This window comes from Lissotriton vulgaris, unplaced genomic scaffold (assembly GCF_964263255.1).
Source record: "Lissotriton vulgaris unplaced genomic scaffold, aLisVul1.2 SCAFFOLD_1537, whole genome shotgun sequence".
Classification (NCBI taxonomy): Eukaryota; Metazoa; Chordata; class Amphibia; order Caudata; family Salamandridae; genus Lissotriton; species Lissotriton vulgaris.
In genome coordinates, this window is record NW_028247824.1 from 153,350 (window position 1) to 179,356 (window position 26,007).

The window sequence follows — 26,007 nt, forward strand, 5'->3', positions numbered from 1 at the left end:
AAAATTAAAACATCGTTCCTCATGTGCTATAATATGCATGCTGAGGGCGCGCTGCCCAGTATTGACATTCTGCCGATACAAATACAAGAAGAAATGGACGGAAGTTACTGGGCCGGCCCTTAGGTCCACAGTTCTTGAGAGGAAGCCAGGGGCACAAGGCCCGGACCATAAAGCCTGGACCAAAGAAAAGTAGAATAGCAATAATGTAAACCTTTGGAAGCTGTTCCTTTTGCTCAATCTCACCCGGATTTCGAAGGAGTGAGGACTCTCTGCTGTCCTTAGCGGGAAACGGACCCTCATCACCTCCCGACCAACACCTCGCCGGACCCGCTCCGCGGGTCCCGCAGCGCGCCATCTGCTGCTGGTGACTGCTGGTTGCTGAGGAGGAGCGCAGCGGGGCTGCGAGCACAGGCAGGGACTCCAGCATCCAGGAGCCCCTGCGCGCCCAACCTGCAACACATGGGCTGCTCTCCCCGCTGGCCACGCCCCCCGCCTATCACCTCACGTACTATCAGTTGTAGGCTTAAAAGGAGTGAGTCGCCCCCGCTGCGCGGGAGCGTGCCGGGAGAAGCCCGGGACAAGGGCGGGACCGTCTGTGGCCGTCCGGGGCCGGAGGAGGCCGGGCTGGGCCACATCCTTTGGCTCCGCAAAGCGGATATCCAGCAACCAGGACAATGGCTTCAGGTACCCGATCCTGTAAGACAAAGAAATCTGCAGGAGACGTTGTTTTAGGAACTATGGACCAGTTCATAACCCGAGCAGTTTCCATAGTTGAGAAGGAGATAATCTTGGCAGAACGAAGGTTATCCCGGGATTCTTTGAGTATGTCTAACAAGCGCTCATCTCTGGGCGCCATTGCTCTAGCTGATAGCCCTGGTCATATTCCCCTAACTCCTTTGTTGATAGTTGATTCCCCAACTATCGACAAGAGAGTGAGTCGGATTAGGGCCAGTTTAGAAAGGGTAACCACCACAGCACCAAGTATCATACTTGACCCGACACACTCCATTTCCTCCGTTCCTAGTATCCCATCACCAGGGGTTCAGACTCTAGATTGCAATCCCGAAATCCTTGACGTCCCTAGTCCCCCTGTGCCTATTAGTGAAGCTGCGAATTCCCCATCCACTGCAGGACATACCGACATCAACACGCTTAGAGTAGTAGCCTCCCAAACTGCACCTGCAGGGAACCCAGCCCTAGGCACAGTCCCACAAAAGAAGAGAAAGCGTCCTGCTAGCCCCCGCAGGGGAGGCTCTCTAAAACCCTACAGTAAAGTAAGTAGGAACTGTGTATCAAAAGGGGGTACCATTTCGAATCAGGTTCCTCCCTCAAAACCTCACGCATCCCACACCGGAGATCCTGCATTGGAGGGTATTCCTGGTCAAATGGCTCCTATAGATACTAGCATTTTCCCTCAAGTCGAGAGCATCATTAAGTCTGTGGTGATGCCTCTCGTAGATAAGATTGACGGCCTCACTCGCAAACTAGCCTCACTTGAGCAGTCAATGCTGGACAACTTTTATGCAGTGAAATCGTTAGTTAAATTTCACGCTAAGTCCCAGGTTGAAGAAAATGGAGGGCTAAGGAGTGGTGCTGTCCCATTAGTTCCCTCTACTTCTACAGCCCTCCCTGAGCCCACATCTTGTCAAAAAACGCTCGCCATGGCAAAGGTTCCCCAATCGCAGCAATCCAACACTGGAACCACACCCCCCCCCCCCACCTGCTTCTACTCCTGAGTCTAGTTTGGCCCGCCCAATGAATAAATCTTCTACCCAGGCTCCCAAGGCACTTAAGGTCAAATTTGCTGCAAATCCCAAGCCTATAGTCCCTAACACTAAGGTAACTGGAAATACAGTGACCGCAAGTAAGGGTGTTACAACCCCATCTCCTCCAACTCCAGTTTCACAGGCCGCGCCCAAACCTCTAGCAAAAACCACGGTAAAATCTCCGGCTAAAGACAGGGTAAAACGGCACACGCCAAATGCTAGCCTTCCCCCTGGCTGTAAGCCTTATGTGGTAATTTTAACAGGGGTCCCCGAGCTTGAAGAGGGTTCTTGTGAGTCCTATTCTGACCTTAAACACAAGACGCTCTCCTGGCTAAAAGCTAATAGACCCCTCCCAGGGCACATTGATGGTAGAATAGCCTTCGTCCGACGTGTGGGTTGGATTGGCAACAGACGTAAGGTTATTACCGGGGACTGTGTGTTGATCAACTTCAACGATCCCAGAGCAGCTGGTATGATCTGTAGCCAACAGTCGTATCACAATTTCTGTGACATACAAACCAGGGATCTGGGGTACTTCTATCACCCCCCTCCTTTAATGGGGCCTAACAAATCCCTTCAAGATGGGGGCAGAGGAGCATGGTTTCCTCATTATCCAACCTTGGACCCCAGAGCAAGGGTATGGACTCCTACTCAATCAGCCACTCCACAGGGTTGGGGCTGGTGACTTGATAATTTAGTGGCAATCAATGTCTCCCCCCCCAGGGTCAATACAATATGCATAGTTGGGGAGGTACCCTTGTCCAATAATGTTGTGCCCCAATCCCCGCCTACCTCTATTCAGCCCGTTCTTTTAGGCGACGGGCCAGATAAAATTGAGTTAGTGGTTGGAACTCAAACCCCAGGTCCACAGGGTGGGAATGGTGGTTGCAATGAGCCCCAGCATCTAGCATCCCTGAAAACCATTAGTTGGAATGTGGCAGGCTTAAACAGCAAGCTAGATGTCCCGGACTGGGTGGCGCTCATCGAACCCCACTCAGTCTGTGCATTCCAAGAGACCTGGTGCGTAGAACCAAGGTACCGAGTGGGTCATGCCACCTTCTTTGTCCCGGCAGAAATTCCAACTTCGGGAAGAGGTCGCCCCTATGGAGGTCTCTTGGTTTGGGTAGACATCTCTTTGGGATGGAGGGTACGCCATCACCCCCAAAAATCTCCAGATTTGATGCGCCTCACTGTATCTTGCCCGAGGAGAGCTGAAAAACTGGAGATTATTAACATCTACACACGAGGGGCCTCTGGGAGAGCCTTGTCACCCACGCTCTCGGACCTGGAGGTAGCTCTGGGTGATTGTAATAGCGATTCTTTAATTTTGGTTATGGGGGATTTCAATTGTACATTTGAGCCTCTGTTGCCCGATGAATCCCTGGATTTATATGATGAAGATTCTAGGAGAGGTGTCCCGTCACTTGATCTTCCCATCATAAACAGTTGGACCCCCAGATTCATCCAGCTAAATTCCCTCACTCTGGAGCACGGCTTAAGAGCAGCCAATGGGAGGACACCATCAGACTTAGCGGGGGCTCACACATATAATAGGGTCGGTCATTCATCCCGGATTGATTATATCCTTTTAAACTTTTCTTTGTGGGCACATATGAAGGATATGATAGTCCTACCCTCCCTGGATAGTGACCATAATGCTCTTTCTTTGACCCTATCAAACTGGTGGAAAGAGATTACCCCAGCAAGTGGAAACCATGATACACTAGCGATAGGGCCATTGGGAGGGGTGGTTCCATCAAACTGCTTAAGACGTCTGAAATGGGACAAAGTGGCAATAGATGAGGAGAAATTGGCTTGCATCAGAGCTGTTACTTCCACAGCCTGTGCCATTTTAGAAAGTGAGCCTATTTGCCCAAATCAGATTACAGCGTTGTTCTGTGAGGTCTCGCTGTCAATTGGGGACCTTTTCAAGGCTAAAGTAAAAAAGGGAAACACTAACCGTGATAACCGGCAGGGCAAACCAGGATGGTACTCGAAGGAGTGTCGTGCTATGAAGAGAGCTCTGATATCGGCTGTAAAAAGTGGAGATGCTACCCTAATAGCCACCAAACGGAAGAGCTATAAAACGGAGCTTAAAACAGCAAGGAGAGACTGGGAAGACAAATTCTGGCAGGATCTCCGGATTGCAAGCGCCGGAAAAAACGCCAAAGGTTTCTGGGACTTAGTACGCAAAAAAAAACAGACCCCTTGATACAGTCATCACCTGTAACATAACCGAGGACCTATGGTACACACATTTTTCGAAATTGTATACAGCAACCGCAACTGAAGCGATGGATTTCGCATTACCACAGCCCTCTCGAGTGGAGAAGAGACCTGAGGAAAGTCTGTTTACTAAGAAAGAAGCGGAAGGTGCAATAAAATCTCTCGTCCCGCGCAAGGCGGCTGGCCCCGATGGTCTCCCGGGTGACCTGCTCCGTGTTGACCTAGACGATTGGAGTACGTTGATTTCATCTGTACTGAACGCTGCCATGGCGGGTGCTCCTCTGCCTGCCTCCTGGATGGCCGCCGAAGTGGTCCCCCTGCATAAAAAAGGCTCAAGAGAAGACCCAGGGAACTACAGGCCAATTAGCCTGATAGACTGCTCACAAAAAGTAGCAGGGAAGGTCCTCCTAACCAGAATACAGCAATGGGCGGATGAAAACAGGATACTTTCGGATCTCCAGGCAGGGTTCCGAACTGGCACAGGAACTATTGAGCAATCGTTAAGGCTATTTATGATTCACTGGAAGGTCGTTACGATTGGGAAGGGCACATTATATCTTGCTTTTATCGACCTCCGGACGGCCTTCGATTTGGTCCCCAGAAATAACTTATGGAAGGTCCTTAGTGATCTCGGCCTGCCACCTTACCTGCTTCACTTGATCATGAAGTTTCACGAAAACAACTATGCCCAAATCCGCTGGGGTCCTAATGGTCAAAAGACCCGAAGAATAGAAGTGAACAGAGGAGTGCGGCAAGGTTGTGTTCTTGCCCCAACACTCTTTTCGCTCTATGTTAATGGGGTGGTGGACCACTTGTCAAGGATACCAGCAGATGCCCCTCGCCTGGCAGGTCGTTCTATTCCCACCCTGCTTTTTGCGGACGATACTTTGCTTTTGTCAAAATCGCCAATGGGCTTGCAACAGCTTCTCTCGGGCTTTGACGATTTTTGTAAACAAAGAGGACTCTGTATAAACACAGACAAAACAAAGTATCTTATCTTGAACCCTCCGCAAAAACTTGGCCCTCCGCCAACATTGGGCTCCGTGGCACTGGACAGGACTAAGACATTCGATTATCTGGGTATCAGGCTGGTGGATTCCATGAAATGGGACCAGCATCTGACTAAAATGCTGTTAAACCTAAAAAGAGTAACCGGGATCCTGCTGAAAGAGCAGAGAGCAGCCTCAACCAAACCCATAGCTGCAGTTTTGGACATCTACTCGGCTAGAGGAGTAAGTGCCGCTTTGTACGGGGCGGAACTGTGGGGAATGTCGAACTTGAAAGACCTCACTCGAGCTGAGAACATCTTCTTAAGAAGCCTGATGTCCCTCGGCCCTTCTGTCCCCATCTTGCCTCTGCAACTGGACATGGGCTGTCGGGCGATTGAAGATCTAGCAAAGTTACGCCCTTTGCTTCGACAGGTTGGGCGAAAATAAAATGGCTAACGGATATCAAGGCATTACTCACCAATCTGGGGCTGGAAGAAGCATGGTACCAACAGACAGCCCCGCCCAAATCAACGATAAAACAGCTTTATTGGAACTGGGTGACAAATAGAAGGAATTCTTCCACCTCGATCTGCAAGTCGACCAGAAACTTCATGGAGTCCAAAGACACCCCCTTTAGAGAACTGTATTTGGACATTATCTCATCCCCTTGGGAAAGGTCCCTGTATTTTAAATTTAGAACTGGTCTCCTCCCCGTAATGGAATTTACTAGTCATTGGAAAATTCCATACCAGACTGCTCCGTGGTGTCCCTTCTGCCCACAGCGCCAAGAATCTGTCCCCCACCTTTTATTTGAGTGTCCTGCATATAAAGTCCCACGGTCAAAATGGCTAAAACCCATGTGTCGCACACTGGGTACTAGGCATTGTAACGTGGCTCTAAGGATCCTTCTTTCAGACACTCGTACCTTTTACGCATGTGCCACCTCGAAGTACCTTGGGTGGGCATGGCGAATTCGGTCAAAAAGACTCAGACAAATTGTTTAATTATGTTTTTTACCATGGTCTGCTTAAAATCCATGCTTATTTTAGGAAATCTATTAACAGTAAAAATTAGCAGTTTTTATCTTTAAATGCATTGAAATGAATTTTAATTGTATGTACGCTTTTTAAGATATTGTTATATGTCGAAATAAAGCCTTTTTGACTTGACTTGACTTGACTTAATATGCATGTACGTTGCAAGTGAATGAACAAATGTATTATGCTGAGTGACGTAAATCTTACTTAAAAAGAATGCATGTAGGCCAATGTGACAACAGAAAGTATGATTGTTGCATGGCATACAGAGTAAATGTGATGTTCGTCTCACTCAGAACCTTCGTCTCACTCAGAACCACCTAGCATTCAGAAAGCTACTTAAAACTTGGATATTCGACAAGTAATTCCCCACCCTTCTTCAAGCGCCTTGAGACCCTCCGGGTATGTAGCGCGCTATATAAATCTTTGACTTGACTTGACTTGACTTGATGGTGTGAACCAGTCTGAAAACACACAAGTTAACTTGACACCTCTGAGTGTGTCTGCTAAGGTGGCAGAGTCAACATGAGCATGTGTGGCATCCTCTGACAATGTGCCTGCTAGTGTGGCAGCTGACAAGTTAGGTAATGTGAAAACTTCTGACAGTGTTTGCTAGTGTGACAGCATACAAGTGAGCTAATGTGACATCCTTTCACTGTTAAAGCATGTTAGAAAAAACACATGAGCTTATTTTACATCCTCTTAGTGTGTGCTAGTCTGAGATCATACATGTGAGGTGTTGTGAAATCCCGGAAGAGTGAGTGTTGCTACAATATAACACACTAAAAACAGAGCATATGACAGTGACATCGTGTTCACTGTCTCAGTGCGGAATTACATCTGGGTACACTATCTGTATCCCCTTTGTTCCAGATCATCTACAGACAACTCTGAACAAGCACTGACAAAGCCAACAGATGTGGCTATGGATGCCAGCCCTTTGGCTTTGTCAATGGTTGTTTTGTTTTAACATGTTTTTTGTAAATCTTTATTATTACAGGAGCTGCCTGACCCTCACCAAAACAGAAACAAATTGGCTAAAATCAAAAATAGGTTTTGCTCCCAAAAAATACAGACAGTAGTAGTAGTGAAAAAGAATAATGCCAATGCTCAAGTGAGGTTAGTCACTGGCTGATGTAGGTTGATCCAGTGCCCCATAATATGCGCTGTAGTGGGCAGAAGAAAAATGACCAATAGATTAAGAGAGCTGGCATAAGCCCCTATTCTTAAGTATATTATACATGAAATTGTATTGAAAGCGAAAGGTCTTGGCTAATGGCTGAGTTAAAAATTTCTAACACAATGGATATGCATTCATGCAGGGTAATTTGTCACTATTCCCTTACTTTGTCATGGCTGGTACAGTCCAAAAAGCATTGCCACTGGTCTGGCCTTAGAAACGTGCAATTTCTTTTATTAATTCTTGAGAATGTGTATACTTTGCAGTTACACCGGTTTCATCTCATCCAGTCCTATACTCCGCCCCTGGCCCAACTCCACATGCTTTTGTTATATCCCGAGAGTTGGGCTTACGTCTATTGTTATTTTGTGTATTTTAATGTCAACATCCGTATCTACCACAATTATGTACACATCAAGCAATTGTAAGGTGTTTTATTTGATTTTTCTACTCCCTCCTCGTTTCCTCTGAGTTGTTTCTCATGATTAAAAAAACTAATAAAGCTTCTTGAACACAAAAAAAGGCATCTACTGTCGAACAAATTGTGAGCTGCCAAAGTTTAATGCACATAAAGTGATTGACACTCTCTGTTCTGCGCCATTTTTAGAAAAGCCATGTCCCATTCCGGAAATTCCAGTGACGCCAGGATCCCCGGCCTGTCAGGTTGGCACCGGTCCCAGTAGAAAGCCCGTCTAGAGCTCAAGTCAGTCAGCTTGGCACGGGTCCAACAGAAAGCTACTCAACGTGCTACCCATGGTGCAGCCTGTGCCTTGGAAATGCCGCTAGACGGGTCTGCGCGGGAGGATTTGGCTGTTAATAAGTTAGTTTGGGCTGTTTCTTAATAACTGCTGCGCTGGCAGAGTGCGCGTTGGCATTGGGAGGGTGACAGCAGGTGGGCGCGGGGGAGGTATTCTATTTCCAGTCAAAGTGAAAATGCCACAGGAATCATTAATTGTATATCACATTCCAGCCCTGTTGCCCAACCCAGCTCACCTGTCTTAACACTTGGCATCTGTCTTAGGATATCAACATTCTGTATTTACAGTAATGTTACATTTTGTTCTCTGAAAGATGTCATAGCACTCAGGCAGAAATCACATCCAATCTACAGAAACCACACACGTGACATCACCTGCATACCCGAGGACAGATCCTCTACCCCTGAACCACTGGGAACCTGCCCTGGCCCCACCTCCAAACTCCAGGTCACTGAACGGGGGCTACACAATGCTGGGGGCTACAGAATGCTGGGGCGACAACCCCCTGCCCGATGCTCTCTCGAACTGTGAACCCCTGCTCCCATACACAAAAGGGCAACCAGGCAAACAAAGAAGAAAAGTGAGAAACCGCTTTGAGGTCCTACTGGGAAATCCAACGATTTTGGAGCAGTCACCTCACCACTAAATAGTGACATGCATCATCTTTGACGCCTATCCCCACCCTGGTACGGTAGTACCACCAGGGCGGACCCAACCACGAATGGGAGTTCTTATATACTGTATCTTTCTGGATAAAGTAGGGATCCAGTTGAAAGAAGAGTCTTAGAAAATGCCTCATGGTATGCCCAAAAGAATTACTATTTATTAAAAGGGTACCATGGGAATATTTAAAAATAAGTACAGTGTAGTAATTGAGCATTATTTGCTCAATCACGCCGAATTTATGCCAAGCATACCCCCAACCTAGTGTGAATGTCCCCGCAGAATGATGATTGGGATTTGTCACCTAACTGCTGTCCCTCACAGAAATGGATGGAGTGTGTATCTGTCTTTGTGAATTAATATTGGATGTGCGCCAAAACCTGCAACCTGCAAACCTTCAAGATGCATACCCTCACTACCCTCACTATCCCATATCAACTAGGGTTGGGTGGGTGGGGCAGTGCGATTGCTGCAGTGCCCCTCAGTCCGCCCCCACCGCTGCAATGTTGTCAAAGAGGGGGAGAGAGGGATGACCCCGCACTTAATACCCCCATTGCAGGAGCGGGGGCGGACGTGACACAACACCTAAAAGCCCAACTTCTGTCCCCATCCTGCAAGTCTCATGAGGTGCGTGCCAGGAAATCCACATGCCGGGGACACCCACAGCTGTCTCCCTCACCCGGCAGAGATTTGCACGAGTAGAGGAGGGGCAAGAACCCACGGGTGCCCCCACTCCTAACAATGTGGACCCCTTTTGGAGGGGCAAAAAGTTTCCCATTTTTGGGCCAGACCCTGTACTGCACACATTTACTACTTGCTTGTTGAAAAGCACAGAGAATCAGTAAACAATAATTAAAGAGAATAACACTATTAATGAACTGCAAAGATTTTTTCCCATCAACATTTTTTCTGGGAAAATGACATGATCACCTATGTCAAAGTACTTTGTTTGCAATGGCTCCTTATTTCCTTATTTATTTACCTCCTATACAGTTTTTTAAATAATTTTAAAAGTCATCTGATCTTTTAGTTCACAAGATACAATGCAACCATTAATTAGAAAGACTTTTAAAAAACTTATCAGAAAGACTAAAACACAAAACCTTTGATGACGTGTTAAAACCCACATGAATCCACAAACCACATAAGCCTCACCTGTACATTCCTTATGCCAATTTCTGTAATTTTCCATCATAAAGGTCTAGGCAAACCAACACAGAGCAGCAACACCGCTTAACAGGCATAGCCAAAGCCAATGGGTTTTGACTATGCAAAGGAAACATCGTTTACAACGCATATCATTACAACAAATTTTTTACAAAACGAAAACCATTACAACGCATGTCATTACATCGCATAATCCATTACAACGTTTTCCCCAAAGTAACGCCCCAGCGGAGTGAGAATAGTAATTGCGTTGTAATGGATTATGCGTTGTAATGACATGCGTTGTAACGACATGTATTGTAATGGATTTTGTGTTGTAAAAAATGTGTTGTAATGACACGCGTTGTAACACGTATGTTGTAATGTGTCCTATTCCCTGTGCAAGATCTACTAGCTTTGTCAATGTTTGTTTTAGCCATGTGATCAGTATTGCTGAAAGTTTTTTTTTAAAGCGCTATGATGCTGATAATGCTGACCACGTCATAGATGTCAACGATGCTGCACAGCAGCGGTGCAGCGGTACAAGAAATGACAGAACCCGTTGGCTCTACTGTACTGACAAAGTAGAGCTATTTATGTGTGACCGTAGTCTTACCACGCAATAAGAGCACATTTTCCCCATTACCAGTTTGTTATCCCCACACAAATTCCTCAGAATTACAACTGAAGTAATTTGCGGGGAAAAAATATTTGGCATGTGCACAAAATTCCCTCAATTTAGAATCTGCATTTCGGCATAAACACAGAGCGGACTCAATTTCTGAAATACCATATGAAACCCAAGAAATTGGATACTATTCGAGAAAGAGTTATATTCAAGGCAGTCACCCTAGGTCACAAGGTGTTACTGTCTCAAAGCAACTTAAGTTTGAAGCCTCTGCGAATGCTACCCTCCGGATAGACCTTTACAATACGCAAAAGAATTTGTGTATCACTCTTTCTGCCTTGGAAAAAATGACGATGGGTGGTAGGTCAGTGGCAGTCTTGGGGACTAACATTTGGCATAGTCTTCTGGCTTGATCCCAGTTTACTGGCATTTCACAAACTGATAAAACATTCCAGCTTCATTAATGAACCTATCTATTAATGTTGTGCTGCTGTAGCTGCTCTAGGATGTTTGTCTAAGTTATAGCGAAGCACAAATGTTTAGACATAAGGCATTCCCAAGATGGTGCATAGGCTGGACCACAAAAAGCAAAGATCTTCTCTATACTGCTGAAAGAGTGGTTATCATATACAATGCGCAATTTCAGATCTTGAGTAGAAATATGTTAGTGGTTACTAATAATGGACGTACAGTTCTAGGTCATATGGTCAACATGTGAGCTTGTTGAGACGCAAAGTTAATAACATATTTATAAATAAATAGAACATTAATGCAAGTGAGCAACTTTCTGCAGGGATGGTACTAGACCTGGGGGAATCAGCAAAAGATCTAAAAGGCTACACACAGGGAAGTAATGCATGCAGCATGGACCAACCTAGGGACCACTTAAGGAACAGGATATAAAAATAGGTGGGGTACTCAGATTAGTGTAGTAAAACAATGTCACAACCAAAATATGATTACACAGAAATATAATCCATGAAAATATTTCTTCAAGGGAGTCAGAGAGTGGTAAAGTGGGCGCCATTGCAGGAAAGCATGTCGTGTGTGCAATGGGAGAAATTCATTTAAGAAAATAGTTTTCACCGACTGTAAATTAAACATATTGAGTAACAACACAAGTACCTCTGGCACTTTTGGTGCCCATTCTGGCACCTTTCTGACTTTTTTCCAGTTCTGTCGATGTGTTTTTGGTCCAGTCCTAGCACTGTTCCTTTTTCGCTCAGGCTTAGGCCCATTTCATCTCTTTTATGGATTGGTTCTAGCTCCGCGAATGCTTGTTTATAGGGCCGAGCCTGCGAAATATAGTGCATGTGTCTCGCTTGCAAGACACTATTGTTTACAAAAAAGGGCTTGGAGCCCGCCCATTGCTTACTATGTGTGCGCTTCTCTTCTTTACAGCGTCTCTAATTGGATAGTCCAGCCAAAACGTCACTTCCGATGCTTGCTGTGGAGCACAGACCAAGCACAGATTGGTTCCACTTAATCAGTGCCTGTCCACTGCTCTCTACATGATTGAGGTACTATTCCCCCTTTCGCTTCCTGCTGATCCCTCTATAGTTCTGGTTTCATAATGCTACTCGCCATTGCGACTCTTTCCCATGTACGAGGCAACTCAGCAGTCACTTTCACGATTCAGGCACCCGTGGGGTCTTGTTGCAGCCATGTTTAATTTTAGCACACAGCATTGGCTGCTGACAGCATCACGCCTTTGAGGCGCTGTACTCCTACTCACACAAGTTCACTAAAGGCCCCAAGCTGTGGGGTCGACTCAAGGAGCACTGACTTCTGCTAAGACTAGTCTCAAATGAGATCTGAGACTCTCTTGTTTTATTATCTTATGTGTTTTAGAGCATAAGTCATGAATGTGTACACCTTCGCAGAAAAGCTAAAGCGTGAAATGTACTTTTAAATAATCATGGGTTATTCCTTTGTATTCGTCCTTGTGACACATTGTTTATAATAATAGTGATTATTCACATGGTGCAGATTGCCTCTTGAAGCTTCAGTATTTCTTGTTGTTACTCACCTCGGTGGTATGAGTGTTCTCGACCCTGGAAGGATTACAGGTTGAAGTGGCCTTGTCTGGATGAAACATCTGGCATCTTGCTCAAAGAAATCTGTGCTTTGGGAGCTCAACGCACTGAGCCAGTTTAGCAACTTTTAATTCAGCTTGTTTTTGGCTACAGTTTTTGTTTAACAACCATCACTAATTTGATTGTTTTTTCGCACTTCTGTGCCTCAGTGCCAGAACTCCCTGTGCCCGCCAAAGGCTGTTTCTTTTTTTAATGGGGAACCCATTGACTCATTAAGACCCTTATACAGGTTGTTGGTAATGCGTAATCATGTCAGCAGTAAAGCATGGTTGCACTGGGTTTCCAGATTGTTATGCATGTGAAGAAGCATTCCTCTTTCTGTATCCCTGTTTGACTGTGTGTCTTTGAGTAAATCTAAAGACCACGCTATATTAAAAAGGTTCTCGCTGAGCAGAAGTGTCCCCCACCTCATCCATCATAGTGATATTTTTATGAGCTAAGACAAGACGGACAATTATATAATAAATGTGCATTCTAACTTGCTTAAGGTGTCACGCAGCCCATTCATTCCAACGCTCACTGTCTGTCCACCCTCGCTCGCCGTAGTTTTCAGAAGTTCTTTTGACAGATTGGGTGCTTAGCAGTACAAGAGATGAGACCCAGCCGGAGTATGACCGGCATCAAAGCCCTGAAGCGAGAAGGGTCCACCTCATGCTGGGGCCATTAAAACAAGTGTGGCTCGCGCAGTGCTCTACTCTGGGGAGTTTTCTTATTTCAGCTTTTTGTTTGGTCACGTTTTGTCCAGTTTAATTAAAACTCAGAAATGTGCGGCCTACGTGCAGTATGTTTCTCAAAGACTCCTGGGGATGCTGGCCTGCGTAAGCACTGGCAAAGCCAATAAGTCTCTCCTATACGAGAACTACTGGTTTGGTCTGTATGTTTAAACCATGTTACACAGCAACGTTGCCGCTCTGCAACATGGCCGATTTTTTTTTAAGTGTTATGACACCGCTAGAGTTGACTGTCTCACACTGTTTTCATTTTCTTAACTTTCAGCCCTAATGCACACATGCTGAGCTGCTGTGCAACATGGTTAAATAAAACAATTGATAACGCTAATGCTTCTCTTTTAAGGGACACCCGTTGGCATTGCCAATGTTTGTTTTCTGTGGATGCTCCTCTTTCATGTGCCCTTGTTTTGTTCGTACCGAGAATGTATCAAGTTCCAACTGAAAAACACAACAACACCGCGTTTTCTGTTAGATCTAAGATACTGGATGTTGATTGGCTATTCCATTCCCGTCTGGCACTGAAAACCAAATGTTTTGACCCATGTGACGCACTTTATATTTTTATGTCTTTTTGTTTCGCTTTTTTTTTCTCCTCAGCTTGCTAGCGCTCGGGGTATGACTGCGGCTTTAACGGGCATGCCCTGGGGCCAGGACTTGTCTCCCGGTCTGGCTGACGCGCAGGAATGTCGAATATTTACAGCCTGGGCTGATTGGCTCCAGAGAAGGCAGTCTGCTGCGGACTGTGGACTCCCCACATAAAGCCACACCACATGGGCACCAGCACGTGAGCCACCGCAGGATACAATTACACCCACCGGCTAACAGCACTTTTTATCGCCGCTCAGAGCAGGGTCTTTGTGCACCGACATCTTCCACAGCACAGCCACTGGGCGGTCTGGCCTGACTGCGCAATCGGATTACGGATACTCTCAAACCCCTTACGAGACATGTATTCGGAGTGATCCAGCTAAAAATATACAGCAGACGCAGCGTGCACGCTGCACATGGAGGGCGTGCCTGCTGCCGGCGACACAGCCACAGAGTGATTTATTTAAGCGCGAAAGGCAGCGGTATCTGGGCGTTAAATCAGAGTCCAGGCAAAGCAGAAATATTTTATCAAGGAACTAGCAGAGATTGTTCTAGATCTCTAGTCAGTGCGCTGCAAAGTGCTGGCGCTGCATCAGAAAATGAAGAAAACTACCAAACGGGCCAGATTTCAAGAAGTTTTGACAGGCGAGGAGTTGTGGGCCGAAAATAGAGGGCATCCGGTGGGCTGCACCTTATTACACTTTTGACAACTTTTGTATGGATAGTAACAATAATTCGAGGGCATGCAAAAGAAACCAGCCAGGCCCACCCAGTTTGCTCATTTCCTGCAGGCTCGAGACATGCTGTGCACTTTCTAGATGTACTCTGCCGTGCCCATATCCTCCGCCTAGCCCATGGCGCTTTTCAATGGGCCGTTTTGTCACAACGGCTAGGATCTGAGGCATTCCCTGCACTTCCTGTGAAGAATATTGCGATATTACCCCCACCACGCACACACACACTCCATTACGAAATAAGACGTTTTTGTGCGTTTGTCGAGCTGAAATTGGTAACTGTATAGTTAGTTTGTCATTTTACCACTTCTTTCTGGCTAATGAGGAAACAATGTCTGCAGTGTGCGTAAAATGCACAGTTTAAGAAAGTTCACTGCCATTACAGCCCCTCTCAGATCTCAGATATTGGGTAGGATTCAGTGCTGGTAGCTCAAGGCCGTGTTTAGCGCTTGGGCCCGTCATGAGAATGCCAGCTGATGTCATTTCCTTCTGCGTGCTTCCGTTTCCCCTCGCTGCCCACAAACCAACAGTGCTGAACAAGGACGTTCTCGTGACTCATAAACATAATGTTGCATCCGCAAACATAAAGAAATGGCAGACAAAATCTACCATCCTGGACTTCGTGAACAGGGGAATAATGGTGTGTCTGACTCCTGTGCCCGTTATTTGCGCAACAAACCCCTCAACTGGTGCACACTCCCGGTTCTGCACAACCCCTTGCACAGGCCCACTGCAGTAACATAGCAATGATGGCAGTATGTTCCCTAATGCAGGCAAGGACCACAGGCCCTGCTAACACAGGTTTATGTAGCAAAATACATCCATAAGTGGGGTGCACTGGACCCCTCACACCACCGGGCCTCGGTGCCACTGTACCTGCCGCACCAGCGCCCCTGCATGCTGTGTACCGAACTGCTCGAGTTTACACCTAGATGACCCGTGGACAGCCTGAAAAACTCAATAATCTGATAGGAATGTCTCGACCAAAAGTATGTTCGTGTGTATTGAAAACACTCTAAATGGAGAGGCCACACCTTACACAGACTCGGAAAAGGACGATAAATAGGCCCGGGCACCGTAATAAAAGTGCCTTCATTAGTGAATTACATCGCTAAAACATTGCCCAACATTTGGAAGTCGCGGGAAGTTTTTACCTTGTAAAGACATGCAGTAGAGATTGTGGGCATGTTGTGGGAGAATACATGTATGTGTGCTTGCTGCAGGCAAGGTTTGTGATATCAAAGAAACTAACAGTAAAATCCATCCTGGCACCAAAAAAAAACAGGCCTACAAACACACAAAAACCGACACCCACACACTGAATTACCAAAAAAGCCCTCCTGGCATTGCCAGTTGTCTTCAAAGCCAGTCCGACCTTCGCCGTGCTGGGTGCACAGCTCCTATCCCTGTGACCATCATCCTCTATGTCATTTGTTGTGAAAGAATGCACCTGCAATGTGAGATTCAAGGGGTCAGTCCTACCTGTGCAAGCCAGCCACCCTTTCACGGAAACTCTCACGGTGCCTGGCAGTGACTCTGCTGGTATTGGCTGGATTCTGCAATAAGCGACCTGGCATCACACCAGCACACCCTGTATTGATTGACTGGGCACACCCAGTACTCCCTGAACACCTCCTGCACACAGCTCGCCCTGCGAGGGAACGACGCGAACACAGTCCGGTCAATTTTATAGTTATGCAGTTTGGCAACTTTTTATGGCAAACGTCACAGCCAGGTTGTTTGCTATTCGAAGTCCAGACATTCCTTCGACCACCACACTTGTGTAAAAACAACACACTCACACCCCCATACTGGCGTAATCACACTTCCTATTGGCTCGTGCTCTTTTTATTTGCTGCGTACCCCAGAAATAAAGATGATAAACTAGTCGTTTTTTTTTCTTGACTATCTTCTGTGTGAGGCCAGGCATCCCACGTTATTCAAACACCTATACATTCAACGAGCACCACAGGTATAGCGAATGTCACCTGCCCAGGCTGAACACCTCCTGCATTAGCAGTCCCCCCATCCCCCCCCCCCCCCCCCCCCCGGCCACCCCCACACACACGATTCACGAGGTGCACACTGCTTTACCGCAGCACCGCACGTGCTGGCTGAACACCGCCTGTCACAGCTCGAAGCCCTTTGCATGTTATCAGAGCACCATGTAGTAGCTGAACACATCCTGCGGAAGGGACGCTGTGGTGAGCTCCTCCTGCAGAAACTGAGCACAAGCAGAGCACCCTTGTATCATCTGAGGCTCCCCGTCCCCGCATCAGCTCAGCACCCCACGAGTTAGCGGAGCGCCCCGATAATATAAACTGACCCCCCATCCCCTATTATAATTATTAGCGGAGCACTCCCGCATCCACCAACATTCGCAGAGCGTCACCTGGTCTTATAGAGCCATGGGTTATCTAAGCGCTGCATGTCTTGACTACGCACCCTTTGGAACTGCCGAGTGACCCCTGCATTGCCGAGACCCCGGATCAACAGAACACCTGTGCATCAGCTGAGACCGCCATGCATTAGACGAGCACGTCCTGCTGAAGGGACGTTGTGTTTACAAGCACATCCTGTCTACAGCGGGCGCTTAGTCGCTGATGACCCGAGCTCCACTTGTCCTATGTGAGCAGCCTGGACAGATGAATCCCCTGCACGGGCTCAGCATCCCCTGCATCCTCTGAGCAGCCCATGCTTTGGTTCGTCGTTTGTCTGACTCTAGCGCCTTGGTGCGTAGAGCACATGACTCGAGAAGCCTGTCAGTGATGGGTGACAGCAGCCGGCCTCCCCACCCTTCGCACCAGATCCCCACTACTAATGCACATCAGTGTCACATGCGGCACCTACCCGGGCTTCCTCCTGAAGCGCTTCACGCCCTCCCGCGAACCCGCAACGGACGGGTGTGAACGGCGCGCGGAGCCTCCCTGTCCTGTGCAGTGACAGGGTGCCCTCCCGCTCCTCCTCCATTCCCCCGCCGCTCCCTCCCTACTGAGAGAAGGACGCGGCTGCGAGCGGCCAGGGAAAAGCAATAGAACCAGAGAGCAGGAGCGCGCCCAGCAATGAGTGCAGCTGTTTCACGGCCGTCACACATCTATTTACACTCCTGGGGAAGGACCAAAGGATGCTGCACTCACATCTTCTCATCATTGCGAGAGTGCACTAAAGTGATCAGGGCCAGGTAAAAGTCAAGAAAATCAGGTAAAAGTGAGCACAAGTGCCACCAGCGCCTACGTAACGTTTGTTCTTGTGCTTGAGTGTCCTCCATATATTGCAGTATTATACCTCTATGTTTATTTTGTACGCTTTTGTAACCGGCACACGTCACTTTTTCCTCCTGCAATGCACCGTTTGCTGCCTCTTGTATTTTGTTGGCACACGATTGTCATTTTTGCTTCATTTAATGTAACGTTTGCTTTTGTATTTTGCTCACTTGTAATGTTCTCATGTATCAGTTATGTTCCTACTGTGAAGCGCTCTGACACCTTCGGGTAAAGTCCGCGCTATATAAAAACGCATAAATAAATAAACACCAGCAACAGCCAACGCTGCATGCAACCCTGCAACCAGTGGGGCAGCCACTCGAGGAGTTCGACCAGCCATCAATTCAAGCACCAGAGAAAGGTGCAGCAACAAGAGGACCCACCGTACAACAACACAAGCAGCAGTAGAAGCTGACCCACGTTGGTGACGACAAGGTTTTAATGCACAGCTTTCCAAACTTTTCATGTTGGTGACACACCATTTTTGTGAAAAAAATTTCAGGGACATGGTAACGCGAGGAAGCGCAGCGAGCGAGCCCGAACCACCTATGGTGGGTTCGGGTCCCACACCCCACACACACACACACCCCACCCCACACACACCCCACACACAACCCCACACACACCACCCCACAGACGCACCACCCCACACAACCCCATACACACCCCACACACACACCCCAACCCCCCACACACACCCCACCAACACACACACACCCCACACACACAACCCCCACACACACAACCCCACACACCCCACACACACACACCCACACCCCTCCACACACACACCCCACACCCCCCACACACAAACCCCCTCACACACACAAACCCCCTCACACACACACACCCCCCCACACCACCCCCCCCCCACACCCACACACCCCACAAACCCACACACGCAAAAATGCAAGTGTCCGTCTGTAACACAACTGGTGCTCATGTAAAGCGCTCTGATACCTTTGGCTCTAGTTTGCTCAACAAAAAAAGTTTAGCAAAAGCTGCATGGTAAAGCGTAAAGGATGTTTTCTACCATTATTTATCAATGTAATTGCTTTCTTAGAATTACTCCTTGAGGACCCCCCTTTCTCCCTCCCCCCAATCATACTTCTGCAGATGTCAACTAAAGCGCAGCCTCTTTTAGGCAATCTTTTCTTCCCTGCAGTTGTTGGACCTGGCCCTCTTTTTAAAGGCTAACCCTGAACCTTTGCGAGACATTTACCCTTTTCTGTCCCTTTGCTACATATCAGACACCCCTATGGTCGGCCAGTGGGCAGGGTGCATTGTCAGCTGAAGGTAGGTCATGCCCTTATGTGTGTGTCATGACCAAGTAATGAAGTACAACCATTTTTGTTTTACTGTAAGGATACCTGCCTCCCTTAGGCCAGAATGGCCAGGTTTGATTAGTGCAACAGATGATCTGTCTGACCCAGGGAACATGTTAAAATATGAGGCTAGCACTCCCCCCTGCTCCACCCCAGAACGCTGCGTGAGGCCTTACACTAGAAAGTAACCCCTGACCCCCCAGGACCCTGAAACCTTACCAATATCAAGGACCCACAGCACCCCCCAAGTGTAGGACAAGCCCTGTCCGGGAGGCTTTCTGACGCCCCAACCTCCAACACGAAACCTCTGGCCGAGTGATCTCCCCGCCTGGTGATGACCGGCAGGCGCTAAGGGAAGTGGGCGGAGGTGTTACAGTAACACGTCCTGTCTCCCCCATGAGGCTGGCTCCACTCCCCGCTGGCCGTCTGATGACCCTGCCACCAAAGGGAGGAAAACCAGGTGCCAGCTTGCCGGAAGCGGGACCCTCAGGATGCAAACCCCCAGGCCCTCCCTGGCCGATCAAAGGACTTCAAAGAGATGGAGACCCTATAACTGGGCCCCCTTCCCGACTGAGAGGGTTGTCTTGTCGGAACCTGGAGAGCCCTGCAGACATGGTCGCGACTCTAGTAACTTGGACCCCCAGAGCCCTGCTGACTCCGTCGCGGCTCTGGCACTTGCACCCCCTCCCCCCCCAGAGCCCTGCTGACATCGTCGCGGTTCTGGCACTTGGACCCCCCCCCCAGTGCCCTACTGACTCCGCCGCAGCTCTGGCACTTGGACGCCCCCCAGAGCCCTGCTGACTCCGTCGCAGCTCTGGCACTTGAACCCCCCCAGAGCCCTGCTGACTCCGTCACGGCTCTGGCACTTGGACCCCCTAGAGCCCTGCTGACTGCGTCGCGGCTCTGCCACCTGGTACCCCCCCAGAGCCCTGCTGACTGTGTCGCGGCTCTGTCACATGGACCTCCGTAGCCCAGCTGACGTGTCGCAACTCCTGCGTGTGAGTACAATGCGTACTCGTGTCCGCACCCACTACGAACGCACCAGCAGCCTCAGTGGGTACGCGCCGTACTACGAACGCACCAGCAACCTCAGAGGGTACATGCAGTACCACAAACGCACCAGCAACCTCAGTGGGTGCGCGCCGTACCAGAACGCACCAGCAGCCTCAGTGGGTACGCGCCGTACCAAAAACGCACCAGCAGCCTCATTGGATACGTGCCGTACTAAGAACGCACCAGCAGCCTCAGTGGGTACGCGCCATACTAAGAACGCACCAGCAGCCTCAGTGGGTACGCGCCGTACCAAGAACGCACCAGCAGCCTCAGTGGGTATGCGCCGTACTACGGACGCACCAGCAACCTCAGTGGGTAAGCACCGTACTAAGAACGCACCAGCAGCCTCAGTGGGTACGCGCCGTACCAAGAACGCACCCGCAGCTTCAGTGGGTACGAGCCGTACTAAGAAAGCACCAGCAGCCTCAGGGGGTACGCACCGTACCAAGAACGCACCAGCAGCCTCAGTGAGTATGCACCGTACCAAGAACGCACCAGCAGCCTCAGAGGTTACGCGCCATACCAAGAGAACGTCTCGTGACTCGAGGATTGTGAGTCCAACGCCGAGACCCACGCACTGAAGCCCGGAACACCCCGTGACTCGAGGAGTGCGAGTCCAACGCCGAGACCTACGCACTGAAGCCTGGAGCACCCCGTGACTCGAGGATTGTGAGTCATATGCCGGGTACGCTCCCTCATGACTGCAGTGGTGGTAGTGCTAACATCCTAGAGGCTGCCTGAACTAAGACTCACCCCCCTCCAGGGAGACTGTGAGTACGTGGGACCTTCTCCCCCAGCCCGACCAAACTCTTTCTATATCCTGTATACCCACAGAGCGGAGCTGACCCCTATACCCCTTGGATATGTGACTTACCTGACCTGACGAGAATTGTCATATATATATATATATAAAGAACTTCTTGACCCATAATTACCTGGTGTGTCATCCTTCTGTGGTATTGTGAGAACTCTCTGTGTGCAACCACCAATGCCTAACCCTCGCATCTGAGGGTCAGCCCCGAACGCTCCGCACGTCCTGGGAGAGGGAGGCCCCTGTGTGGTCAGTAAGACCGATCACTGCCACTCAGAGACCAGCCCCCTTCCAACAGCAGTCCATCAGTGGTTTAAACATCTGAAATAGCAAGCAAGGATGAAACCACGGCATGAAAAAGTCTGTCAGACCAGCTGCTTTCGCGTTGCGTTATAGTTGATACACTGTATCAGGTGCGCAACACCCATTGGCATCAAAGGGCTTCAGCCCCCGCCCCACCCCCCGTTGTGTGTGGCAGCCTGGGACTTCTCACAGCTGCACCAGAGCACTTCACAGGTCTTTAAAGATCTTGTGCATGTTAATAGGGCTTTGTTGTTGTTTCACCCCTTCTAAGAGCCCCTGCAGCCCGACTCTGCCGATTGCCGGCATACGTCATCTCATCTCATCGCATTGCGCGACACACCTACATATGGGTCGCGACACAGTAATGTGTCGCGCCACACCGTTTGGAAAGCTGTGCTTTAATGTATGAATCAGGTGACCTGCCCTGAAGCCAGTGGCGGCTGGTGAACTTTGAAATTGGTGTGGCGCAAGACCAATTCCTGAATTATACTGTGCGAGGAAGTGCACTAAGGGAGCATGACTGCTACAAGAGAGGTTCATGGGAAATCTTCTGCTGAGAATAAATATATATATATATATATATATATATATATATATATATATATATATATATATATATATTAAATAGAGTTAAGTAGTGCATATTTTAGCAGTGTCTAAAAGAAATTGATCATAAATCCCCACAAATACCTTTATTTGTGAGGGGCCATGTCTGGGTCATGTGGGCAGTGCACATATTGTTACCTTTGTGTAGTGCAGTAACCCTCCCTCTGCCACGCTACTCAGTGGCTGGTATTAGCAGATGGGTACAAATGGACATGGGATATATAAAGAGAAAGGAGTTATGGGACTGATGCTGGTGTGATTGAAAAGGGTTTATTTAGGAGACAGGGCTACCTTCCCTCATCTGTGACCTTTACGCTCTTTGTTCCTTCCCTTCCTCTATACCTCTCTTTCTCTATATGCCCACTCCTCTCCCTACTAGTTAATTGCATTCCTTTTCGTCACCAACATGCCTCTCAGTTCCCTCCATTTACCTTGCCCAGTATTTTCCCTCTCGCACCCATTCCCTATGTCTTGCCTTTACCAGTCGTTTTTCCAATCGTTTTTCCTAAAAATTTCAAGTTGCCCCATCTCAGAAGTAAATTTAAGTTCAGAATGCAAAACTACAAATGCCAAAATGTAAAGACTTGTGCCCACATGCATCAAACTCCCGTTTTGCGTTTCCAAATTTGCGTTTTTTACCGAATCGCAAATATGGATTCGCAAAACGGGATGCATCATAGAAAGTGCTAAATATTTCCGATTCGGTAAAAATCGCAATTTTTACCGAATCGCAAATATTATGCGAATTCAAAATTGCGAATTCGCTATTCCCATTGATTCCTATGGGCCAAAAGGCCCATAGGAATCAATGGAAATTGCGAATTCGCAATTTTGAATTCGCAAATGTTGATGCATTCCATGGGTGCAGGGGGGGGGTCCAAAGGACCCCCTCCTGCACCCCTGAAATGTATTTTTAAATGGATGTTTCACACACACATGTCCTAAGGACATGTGTGTCTGTAACATGACATTGTTTAAAATGTAAATTAGAACATTTTAAACATTTTTCGCAATTTACCACGAGGTTCAACCTCGTGGTAATTTGCACTTCCAAACTTTGTATTCGCAATTTGATTTCAGAATGATGCATTGCATTTAAGGAATCGCAAATTTGCGATTCCTTAAATGCAATCGCATTCTGGAAAGTCGCAAAATTAGCGATTTTCAACACAAAATAATGATGCATCTGAAAAAGCATTTTTGGATTCGCAAACGGCCGATATTAAGGAATCGCACCGTTTGCGTCTCCAAAAATGCTTGTTGCATGTGGGCAAAAAACTTTTTCATTTAAACTCCTCGTACCAGATCTGACAAAACTTCAGACCCCTGCCTCTTCCTCCCTTCTTTCTGACCTTCAGTACATCCTCTGTATTCCCTCATCCTCCTTGTCCCACTTCATCTCCAGCCTTCTCTCCTTTCTTCACACTGCCTTTTCAGTTACTTACCATTGTCTCGAACCTTCTATTTTCCATTGGATCTCTCACTTTAGTGATTTCAAATGGCCACAAGTGAGGTGTAAGCAGTTAGTCTATTCCTGTTTTATTTACATTCCCCTACTTGACATTTCCTGTTTGCAAATGAAAAATGAATACAACAAATACCTGGATCCAAAGTAAAACCAGTTGGATTACTTGCACTTGTCAGAACTTCAACTCTCTGCCCCTTATCTGTCTACAACTCCCTTCAGGTTCTTTCTTCGGATCCCTTTTCACCTTACCTCCACTTCGTTCTTACTCACCCTTCTTTTTGCTGTGTATGCATTTCCTTTTTAAGTCAACTGCCTTATGCCTCTATCACTCCTACAGTCTACTTCTCCCACTCCTTAACTAATTCCATCCCTTTGTCTCTCTTACTATGATTCTCCCCCTACTCCAGAGATAATCCAGCTGCCAGACTGCAGAGAACATTTGCAGCAGAAAAAAGCAAACTGTCCCAGCTTTACAAAGCTAGAAAATAAACTGCACAGCGAACTGGGAATATCTTCTCTTCCCTCAGTAAATCGTCTTGTCTCAAATCTTCATGGGTTTTGTTTTGTGATTAATTAGCGCAATACCCTAATTTAGCAATAAAAAATGAAGACTTTCTGTGGCAGGCAGTAGGCCATGGACCGCAAAGATGCTTTATAAAATGCAAGGCTGACATGGATATCGGCCAGTTTAAAACACAATTCACTGCCTTGAGGCCTCGCTACCAGCCCCCACCAGCCCACAGCTACATAGAATTAAGTTATACTCTATTTTTAGGTCTCGCCTATCCCATTTCGCAAGGAATGGATAGGGGAGAATTATAGTAGGCAAAATAAGTTCTCAAACCATCGGTGGATTTCAAACAGTTCACGTGAACACAAGCACGCGCTTTTCCCCCTCCATCCCTCCCACTCGCTGGCTCCCCCGCCCCCACCAGGTTCTTGAAGCGCGATGCTTCGCCAGCACTTCCCTCCCCCTCGCTCACTCCCCTTCTCTCCCGCCCCCCACCCGACTTGTAATTTCATTCGGCCGCGCTGCGTTACTTTTACGTCCACATGGCTTCTCGTTTGTGCTCTCCCTTATTTCATACTGCACTTCAACCCACAATTGTTGTTGCCGCTAAACTGTCTAATTGAAAGTAGGCATTATTTCCCTAATTATCAGTAATTCGCAGGCATTCACGTGCATTCCTCACATCGCTGTTCTTGAGCGCGCGCTTTAACGCTCCTCCCCTCCCCCAACACAGAGCGTGTCCCACAGCCATACCTTTTCACCTTGCCGAGCCCTCTCCCATGTGTTCTCTGGGTTAGGTCCTTATTGTAAGGGGCTCGGGTCGCGTCGCTATGCCCAGCTGTCCCCCACCATCTCCTATGCTTACTTTGATGCCCCTGTTTGACTTGCACTTTACATGCGGATTACATAACCGCCGCTGCCCCGGGAGATGCAAGAGCACTTAAATTGAATTCACCGGGACCATAGTCCATTGACATCACCACCAAGCCGCTCCGGGATTGGCACCAGCTCTGAGGGTTACCCCGGCAACGAGGGGGCTTGTTTTTCATGATCATAGATACAGGAAGAGCCACGCACCCTGTGAGCAACTGAAAAAAAGCAAAAATGAAACCAAAACCACCAGCCAGTCATCGGCAAGCAGTCCGGAGCTTCCGTCTTCGCGGTGAGTCTGCCCATACTTTGCATGGCAGTGCGTCACAATAGATTACAGTGGGCTCACAGGAACACACCACACAAGCCGAGCAAGCAATATATTTCATATGTTGTACTCTGGGTAAATGTGAATTACTTTTATGTTTGGGTTGCTTTGCACTTGAGAGTGTTAGTTATGAAACGTCGGTCAATAACGTATCGTTAAGTCCAGATCAGTCTGCTACACAGTCTTTTCACGCAGTTGTTTTTTGCAGTCAAGCTGGATCGATCTGCACAGTTTTGCTGATGAAGGGTGTGTGCTACATTCTCTACTGTAGTTGGTAGCAGTTAGTATCTGAAGTTTTGATGGGAGTCGCAGGAGGGCACTTTGTTATATGCAAACTCTTTTGCCACTCTTCCCCATGTTCCATCTGTTAGTTTATGGCTTGTAATTGGTATCAATTCTGCAAACAATATTTACAGTTCCTGCAAAATGTGTAGCGCCTGACTATCCTGTGATTAGTTGCACAGCCCAATCTTAATAACTAATTTAAAAGTGTGCTGTCCATCACATACACTACAAGTGAGGGCACATCATCTTGGCCTTACTCCTTGAATCGAATTAGCGTGTGTGCCTGTACGCCATTGGAAGTAATTGGCATTACACGTACATGTGTTGCAAAATGTCGCTGGCTCCAAGTTAATGAGTTTGAGTTCTGAAAGTCCCTCACCCTCACACCCCTCACCCTCACACCCCCTCACCCTCACATCCCCTCACCCTCCCATACCCTCACCCTCCCATCCCCTCACCCTCCCTAACCCCCTCATACACCCTCTCAACCTCACACACCCCTCACCCTCAACCCCCCACAGCCCCTCACCCTCACACACCCCCTCACCCTCACACACCCTCACACACCCTCACCCTCACTTACCCTCTCACCCTCACTTACCCTCTCACCCACACACACCCTATCACCCTCACATCCCCTCA